Genomic DNA, 7,893 nt, shown 5'->3' on the forward strand with positions numbered 1-7,893 from the left:
TTTTTTTTTTTATTAACAATGAACATCATTCACAGCAGATGCTGGGAGCGAAACTCCAGTCCACTAGGAGAGTACTATGTACTCTTAACCACTGAGCTGTTTCCCAGTCCCCAGTCCCTGCCCGTTAGTGGGCACTTACACAATTCTTCTCAATTGAGAGTGCTCTCAAAATTGTCTACATCCTCATCACACAATGGTGCCGCTATGCTGTTTTCCCTTAAAGCTGTTAACAATTTCACCCCAGCTAAAATATCCTGAAGTTGGCTGGACACGGTGGCACATGCCTTTAATCCCAGCATTCAGAAGGCAGGGGCAGAGCGAATCTCTGGAAGACAGCCTGGTTTACATAGTTCCAGGCCAGCCAGAGATAATAGAGTTAGAACCTGTCTCTCAAAATATTATGTAGCTAATAATTAATAGTAGAGCTCAAAATGAGGGCCCAAACCAGCACTAATTCTCAAACAGAATTTTTTTTGTTTGTTTTTGATAGAAACTCACTGTTTTTCTTAACATTTAAAAATGCTTGATTTTGTTTGTTTTGGGGTTTTGTTTTGTTTTGTTAAGACAGTGTTTCTCTGTGTAGCCCTGGCTAACCTGGAACTTGTTCTGTAGACCAGGCTGGCCTCAAACTCACAAGAGATCTGCCCACCTCTGCCTCTTGAGTACTGGGATTAAAGGTGTGCACTGCCACCAAAAAAAAAAAAAAAAAAAAAAAGTTGTTTTTTTTGTTTCGTTTTGTTTTGTTTTTTTAAGTCTGCAGAGGTGGCAGCTCTCCAGAGGTAGAGGAGACAGATCTCTGTGAGGCCAGCCAGGGCTACATACTGTCTTTTGAGACCCTGTCTCAAAGGGAGGGGGGGGAGCAAAAAACAAAACTACTAAAACAACTGAAAAATTTTAACTTTTACCTTTTTTATTAAATAAGATTTTGTTCTGAAACCGACACCAGCTTGGACTCACTTGGTCTCCCGCTTCAGTCTCCTGAGTGCTGGAATTACAGGTATGAGCCATCATACCTGGCTTTTTTATATTGGAAAAAAATTTGGATATATTTATGAGTATTTTGCTTACATGTATGTATGTGTACCAAGTGTGTGCCTAGTGCCTGCAGAGGTCAGAAGAAGGCATTGGATTCCCTGGAACTGGAGTTACGGATGGTTGTGAGCCACTATGTGGGTGCTGGGAACTGAACTTGGATCCTCTGCAAGAGCAACAAGTGCCCTTAACCACTGAGCCATCTCTCTACCCCCAAACCCCATATCTGGCTTTAAAAAACACACACACAAAAAAAGTAGGTAGCTAATGTGATAGCCTCACAAAAGAGATAGCAGTCAAAAGTGCTTCCTATAAGCCTGATGAACTGAGTTTAATTCCCAGGACGGACAGACAGACAGACACACACACACACACACACACACAAGCACACATGCACACACAGAGCGAGAGAGACAGAGAGGTAATAAATAAATGTATTAAATAAATTTGTTATCTTGAGATAATTTTGAAAAAAATCATCATCATTCAGAAAATGTTTATGGACAATGTCTTTGTCCATTTTTTGTTGTTATAACAAAATACCCAAGGCAGCAAGCTTTATGAATTAAAAAGCAATCTCAGCTCTAGGCTGACTGTCATATAATGATTCACTCTGAGAGAAGCTAATCTACTTTTAGGAGATCTCCTTCAGTCATCCCCCAGGAGGCCCCACCTCTTAAAGCTCCCAGCAACCTCAGTACCCTCCAGTTGTCGTCAAGATTCCAGCATATAAACATCTGAGGGACCGACCACCTGGGAGACACAGCAGCCAGGCACCAGTCTTGCACTGCAGACCCCTCCAGATGCCTTCCTGTGGTATCAGAGAATATGAATGAACTCCCCTCAGGCCTGGACCTCAGAAGCCAGCCTGCTGAACCACTTCAAGCCTCTGTACATCTTTCTTGGATGTGGCCCAAACTCCCGGAAATTTTCTGGACTTTGCTTCACGTATGGAACATGCTCTGTTCTCCCTGACTTGCCATCTTGTCTTCCCACTGAGGTCCCTAGCCTCCTGACTGCTGAACTGTGTGTGGAAACCATCTCTCCATTCACATCAACTCCTGGAGGCAGGATTTGAGGTCTCGTATATACTCAAGCCATGCCCAGTTAGACCTCTTCTGTTGCCTGCAAGTCAAGATGTAGGACTCTCAGGTCCTTCTCCAGCACCACGTCTGCCCTCATGCCACCGTGTCACACCATGATAGTAATGACTTAAACCTCTGAAAACGTAAGCCACCCTAATTAAGTGTTTTTCCTTTATAAGAGTTGCTGTGGTCATGGTGTCTTTTCACAGCAATAGAAACCCTTACTAAAGCTGGGCAGTGGTGGAGCAGCCTTTAATCCCAGCACTCAGGAGGCAGAGCCAGGTGGATCTCTTCGAGTTCAAGGCCAGCCTGGGCTACAAAGTGAGTTCCAGAAAATGTGCAAAGCTACACATAGAAACCCTGTCTCAAAAAAACCAAAAAACAAAAAAAACAAAAAAAAAAAAAAAAAACCAAAAAAAAGAAAGAAACCCTAACTAAGACAGAAGTTGGTACCAGGGACTAGGGTGTTGCTGTGATATGTGACCATGTTGTGATATTTTGTTTGTGTTCTGACAAATAAATCTTGCTTGAAGATCAGAGGGTGGAGCTAGCCACTAGTTAACCATAGAGGTCTGGAGGTCCATACAGATAGGAGACAGGAAGTGATATGGCTGGTCAGAGGGAGGAAGTGATAAGGCAGGGCAGAGACAGGAACTTGGCCCTTTTCAGTCTGAGGAGTCAGAGAGGAAAGAGGTGACTGACTGGGTGCTCCTTTACTTCTCTGATCTTGCAGCTTTTACCCCGATATCTGACTCTAGGTTTGTTTAATAAGACTTATTGGATTCATGTTTCATGACCATGCTTTTATTTTAAGAAATGTGGACCTTGGGACTGTGGATTAGAAAAGCAGTTGGACACTTTAGGTGCTGCTTAATGGACTATACTAGGAAAAGCATGGGAGACAGTGGTGCTAGGAGTTATTGGACCCGTGGGGACTTGGCTCAAGAGGTTTCAGAGAAGCATATTAATATGTGGCCTAGAGGTCATTCTTGTGATATTTTAGTGAAGAAGAATCTGACTAAGGCTAAGTGAAGGGTTCTGGATTAATTTTGTTGGCAGAGGAAATCTCAAAACAACCTAGTATAGACTGCCATATGGTCATTAGTGGTAACTCTAATGAAGATTTATAATGAAAAGGAGCAAGCTGAGCAGGGTAAATTATAAAATGTAAAATTTGGGGAGAAAAGGAACACCAGGAAGTGGAATAGAGCTAAGTCTTGCGTTCAAGGAGATAAACTGATTAAGAAATGGAATAAAGGGTGTAGTGACTTCAGGGCTAGATTTCACCCAGCTAAGTTTCCAACTAGTGAAAAGGAATTAAAGAAAAGCTAAGAGTTGATTGTGGTGGGACACATCTTTAATCCCAGTACTTGGAAGGCAAATAGAGGCTGGTGGATCTCTGAATTTGAGGCCAGCCTGGTCTACAGATCCAGTTCCAGAACAGTCAAGCTTAGGCAGTGAAGGAAACCATCAAAACCAGAAAGCTAGCCGGGCGGTGGTGGCGCACGCCTTTAATCCCAGCACTCGGGAGGCAGAGCCAGGCGGATCTCTGTGAGTTCGAGGCCAGCCTGGGCTACCAAGTGAGTTCCAGGAGAGGCACAAAGCTACACAGAGAAACCCTGTCTCGGGGAAAAAAAAAAAAAAAACTAGAAAGCTGGTGAAGATATAATTGAACAAGGGGGCTATGTTCCATCCCCAGCAAGCGGCAGACCTTGGCAGCTTTGGCCATGTGGTTTTATAGTTAAGCATAGAAGAAAGGGGTTATGGAATCTCCCTCAATAACTTAGGAAATCTCTGAGGCCAGACATGTGTCGGAGGTGTCCCTGAATGGAGGCCTAAAGAGGACATTCCATGAAGCTGTGAAGGCGAAGCCTGGATTGCCTTGAAGAACCCAAGATATTGGAGATGTTATAGCCTTGGGATACTTGTTGAGAATAGCTGCTAACATGGAGTGGAACCAGCCCAAGAGAAAGAAGTGTGTTGCAGTCAACAAAGTTGGAGGGAATGGGATATCTGAAGAGTGTTTTGACATCAGACATGGAGATGCAGAGTTTAGAGTTTGCCCAGCTGGTTGTCAGTCTTGCTTTGGCCCAGTTTCCTCAGTATCCTTTTCCTCCATTTGGAACAGTAATGCATATCCTGTGCCATTATATGTTGGAAGTATGTGATCTATTTTTTTATTTTAATTTTACAGGGGATTAAGTTAAGAGATTGATGGGATCTCAGAAGAGATTTTGAACTTTAGACTTTTAAATAAATTGGGACTGTTATAGACTATGTGGATTTTTGTTTTGTTTTGTTTTTGTTTTTTTGTTTTTTCGAGACAGGGTTTCTCCGTGTAGCTTTGCGCCTTTCCTGGAACTCACTTTGGAGACCAGGCTGGCCTCGAACTCACAGAGATCCGCCTGGCTCTGCCTCCCGAGTGCTGGGATTAAAGGCATGCGCCACCACCGCCTGGCTTTTTTTTTTTTTTTTTAAAGATTTATTTATTTATTATGTATACAACATGTATGACTGCAGGCCAGAAGAGGGCACCAGATCTCATTACAGATGGTTGTGAGCCACCATGTGGTTGCTGGGAATTGAATTCAAGACCTTTGGAAGAGCAGTCAGTGCTCTTAACCTCTGAGCCATCTCTCTGGCCCGACTATGCGGATTTTTTGAAGTTGGACTGAATGCACTTTTGCATTATGATATGGCTACAAGCCTTTGGGAGATGGGAAGTGGAATGTGGTGGTTTGAAAGCAAATGGCATCCAAAGGGAGTGGCACTATTAGGTGTGGCCTTTGTTGGAGTACTGTGTGGTCTTGTTAGAGGAAGCAGGTCACTATGGAGGCAGGCTCTGAGGTCTTATATATGTTCAAGATAACCACCCAGTGTCTAAGACCACTTACTGTTGCCTGCACAAGATATATAGACCTGTCAGCTAGCTACCTCTACAGCATCATGTCTGCCAGCATGCTGCCATGTCCTGCCATGATGATAATGGACTGATCCTCTGAAAATGTAAGCCACCCCAAATAAATGTTTTCCCTTTTTAAGAGATGCCATGGTCATGGTGTCTCTTCACAGCAATAGAAACCCCAACTAAGACACTGGGAAATGTGTATTAACCATGGTTACTGCTTTACACGGTTGCTGCTTATTCCGGTAGAATCTGGAGGTGTGAACTGGGAGTCATGATTGCTTATTTTCATTGCCAAGAATCACAGAGGAAGCACACTTCTGGGCTGGTTAGTGAGGGCATTCTGAGAGAGGTTTAACTGAATAGAACTACCCTGAATGTAGGCAGCACCATCCTATTGGCTGGGATTGAATGAACATGAAGCCTTATACTTGGGATTCAAGGAAAGTATTTCTCCTTAACACTCAGAGGAAGGTGTTCTCAGGGCTGGAAGGAACCCTGTGTGCCTGCCACTATTGAGAGACACGGTTAAAATTATTTATCATTTAAGTTTGTGTATGTGCAAGCCTGGAATACTAGTGCCCTCAGAGGTCAAAAGGCATCAGATTCTCTGGAACTTTATTTACAGGCTGTTGTGAACCACCTGACATGGTTGCTGGGAACTGAACCCAGGTCCTTCTGAAGAGTAGTACATGCTCTTATCTGCTGAGCCATCTCTCCAGCCTTTAGAGACATTTCTCCTGGAACATTCTGGCATTGGGCCTCTGACCACATGGTGCTGTTGTTGGCTGCCTGATCTTTAACTCATGGGGCCCAACTCGGGATAAGCCAGGGGACAGGCTTATACAGGTGAGAACAGGACCTCAGGTGGACCTTTTGACAGTGCTTATCCATTGCCAATGGGGGGGAAAAGGTTTGCCCACTGTTCTGTTACAGTGTCATCATTATCATTGTGTGACTAGAGAGAAGCCTTTGACATATTTCACTTGGGAATGAATAAAGACAAGAATTGGTTAGGAATAGTGGACTCACATTGGAAAATAACAGCACCTGTAGAGTACTCTTAACTAGGTTTAAAGTGTGGTATGTGTAGCATAGGGTGGTAGCAGGACACTGCTTATGAAAGATGGAAAATGGCTTCAGAGAGGAGGATTTTTTTTTGTGTCTGCATATGCCATGCTGGGAACAGAACCCAGGGCCTCACATTTGCTAAGCACGTGCTCTACCACTGAGCTGTTCCTGAAATGCCAAGGAATTAAGTGTTGCCTCAGTAACATTATAGGGAAGCAGTTGAGCCTCCTACACACAGTGGCCAGCCTGCCTAGCTCAGTGGGGCAGGTCGGAAGGAGCATTCCAAAGAGGGTTAACTGAATAGGCCAGCTCTGAGTTTGGGCAGCACCATCGCACTGGCTGGGGCCCCGGACTGAGTAAAACAGAAACGAAAAGCTCCAGGTTCAGTGAGGGATCCTGTCTTCAAGAGTGAGGAAGACAGCGGTAAAGTAAGACACCTAGAGTCCTCTGCTGGCTTTCAATAGTGTATGCACCTACACATACCCCATATAACACACACACACACCCGGGGGCGGGGAAGGAAGAAAATATACTGATGCCAACTTTTGGAATGTCCATGGGAAGCTGTGCAGGGAACTGGTATAAATATGCAGCAGACCCCACACGGAAGGGAAGTCTCTGCTGTAATCTACACCATTGTGATGCTTTAACCAAGACAGAGACAGAAGGCAACAGTCTGTGTACAGGATTAGCAGTCGGTGAACAAAATGAGCACAGAGCTAAGTGCAGGAAGTAGGAAGGACTTTCAAGTTTACAGCGAATGCAAAGAGGGAATATAGGTCATGTTCAATTCCAGTTAGGGATGTGGAATTAGGGTTTGTAGCACTGAAGGGAGTTCTGGCCTGGGGTTTAAGAAGTTGCATGTAGTCAACTTCAGGATATGATATAGACTTGTACAGAGATGAAATCAACCACAACCAGTATGTTAAAAGCAGAGAGCCAAGGATGGAATATTTAAAATTAGAACTGAGCAGGAGAAAACCCAGTGAGGTCTGTCTGAGGAGTCCACAGTATCATCATCAGAAGTTGCATGGGCTTTATATGACTACAGTATAAAGTGAAGATCTTTACTGGGCCATTTCTGGAGGGGATAAAATTAGGTGCGGATCATGAGAGGAAATGATCAAGTGGCAATTGTGACATAAAGGGAAGACAGCTTTCTGTGCTACTCTGTGGGGCTATAAGCTTTTTAATATAGCAGGAACTCAAAGTTACCCAGAAAACTTGGCATACGGGGTAAAAAAGAACATAAGGCAAGTAGACTTTTAAAGGATGAAATGGTGTATTTATGATTTACTATCTTGAAGCACTGCTCTGTGAATACTGCATGGTTTGAATTTCCCCAGCACCAAAAGGCTTACAGTCATCTGATATTCCAAACCCACCACTTAGATGGGAAATAAGGGAGAAGCCACAAGTGGGAAGGAATCTCTGAACAACATTACATAAGGAACTGCTCAGAAGGCACAGTGTCCAACACAAGACAAATGAGATGTTAAAAGCCACATTGAACTGCTGTACTTACTGAATTGAATGCTGACCACAAGGTAATACTATTAGGAAGATTAATGTTTCCCTGAGTGACAAGAGCAATAGTGTAACTTTTCTGGTGTTGCTTTTGCCAAACCAGTATTACTTAGGACAGAAAGCCTATTGAAGGGTAGCTGAAGCCAAGTGACCTGTATTTGGAACGGATTGAAATTTAAATGTTAATTTCTAGCTACAAATAAATGAGAAAATATTCACTATTTGAACTGGAGATGTCCTAAGATAACACATACACACACACAAACCAACAAA

The sequence above is a fragment of the Peromyscus eremicus genome, chromosome 19 (genome assembly GCF_949786415.1).
Source record: "Peromyscus eremicus chromosome 19, PerEre_H2_v1, whole genome shotgun sequence".
Taxonomy (NCBI): domain Eukaryota; kingdom Metazoa; phylum Chordata; class Mammalia; order Rodentia; family Cricetidae; genus Peromyscus; species Peromyscus eremicus.